Here is a 1,895-nt window from a genome sequence, read left to right on the forward strand (position 1 = left end):
GAAGCAGTTGTTAAATTCAAGGGCCACTCAGAACAGGATTATTCCATAAGACTGGAGAGATTTAGTTACAACAATATTGGAACCTGGCCCTCAGTTATAGTGGAGAACATGCTGGAGAGACAAAGCTTGGGTTCTCAAACAATGAGGTAGGGCCATAGGTGAAGAGATTTCTCAAGACTGAATTTTCAGTGAGGACCAGTATGTTGATGTGGAAAGACAGATTGCATTTGATGTCACACCTTGACTCTATGCTGTATAGCAACTTTGAATGCTTGGGACATGATTAAAGAATCAGGAAAGAGCCGGGCGATGGTGGCGCACGCCTTTAATCCCAGCACTCGGGAGGCAGAGGCAGGCGGATCTCTGTGAGTTCGAGACCAGCCTGGTCTACAGAGCTAGTTCCAGGACAGGCTCCAAAACCACAGAGAAACCCTGTCTCGAAAAACCAAAAAAAAAAAGAATCAGGAAAGAACTGAACCATTTGTTAAAATTGTACAGGCCCAAAAGAAGCCTTCACTGATCCTTTTCTTTTTCTCTTTCTTTCTTCCTTCCTTTCTTTCTTCCTTCCTTCCTTCCTTCCTTTCTTTCTTTCTTTCTTTCTTTCTTTCTTTCTTTCTTTCTTTCTTTCTTTCTTTCTGTCTTTTTTTTTTGAGGCAGAATTTCTCTGTAGCTTTGGAGCCTGAAACTAGCTCTTGTAGAACAGGCTGGCCTCAAACTCACAGAGATCTATCTGCCTGCCTCTGCCTCCCAAATGCTGGGATTAAAGGCCTGCACCAACCCCACCCAGAGATTTTTTTTTTTTTTTTACAAATATTGACTTCAGCTGTAAATAGACTGATATCAGATCCAGAAGTTAGACAAATGTTAGTTGAATCTTTGGCTTTTGAAAATGCTAATTCATAATGTGAAAGGTGATTAGGCTTTTAAAGGCAGCATCAGTACCCATTGATGAATGGACTAGAGATACAGCTGATACTGAATCTCATGCTGATGATGCTACTTCAATAAGAGAGGTGACTTCTAAAAAATTTAAGAAAAATCAAAAGGTTAGATGTTTTAATTTTGGTAAACTAGGTCATCTGAAGAGGGATTGTAGGCAATGTTTTCCTGGGAGCAATGTTTTTTTGTGGTGGGAATCTAAGCAGAAGTCCCCAGCCTTCTGTCATATCTAGAAGGTATCGCAAAGGCTGACATTGTGCTAATGAATGCTGATCAGCATGGGACAGCAAGGTAACCCTTTGCCATTGGAAAATGCCTTAGGGTGCCTCTCGAAGTCCCCTGTGTCAAATTTGTTCCGATCATTCCTTGTCATCATTGAGAAAACTCCTCCACACTACAATTAAAAGACTTGATGCCTGTTGTGACAAACCATACTACCCTGGATGACAGAACAGCTTTAGAAAATAAGATAAAATTTTCAGTAGAAGCCATAAAGCAAATATTTTGGCAAACTTCTATAAATGGTGCAAGACCAAAATTAAAAATATGAATAAATGACATTGTAATTGAGGGCTTGTAGACACAAAAATCTTTGCATCCAAGTTGGCCTCTCCAGGAGATAAATATTCAGTTTTTGGAGATTGGAACTTTATCTCAGGTAAAATAAAGCAGATTATGGGTTGAATGTATAGGACCAGAATTACAGAGAGGAAAATTAAAGCCATATGTGGCTAACATAGCAATGAATTCATGAGGATGTGATTTGTTACAGAAATGGAATACTCAGAACACTCAGAAATGGAATACTCAGAACATTCCCCCAATCTTAGAAACAAACCATAAATTAGTGTATGTTTCTGGGAAAAATATTATAAGTTATTTTTTTTTGTTGTTTTGTTTTGTTTTTCGAGACAGGGTTTCTCTGTGGCTTTGGAGCCTGTCCTGGAACTAGCTCT

This window comes from Microtus ochrogaster, chromosome 21 (genome assembly GCF_000317375.1).
Source record: "Microtus ochrogaster isolate Prairie Vole_2 chromosome 21, MicOch1.0, whole genome shotgun sequence".
In the NCBI taxonomy this organism is placed as follows: Eukaryota; Metazoa; Chordata; class Mammalia; order Rodentia; family Cricetidae; genus Microtus; species Microtus ochrogaster.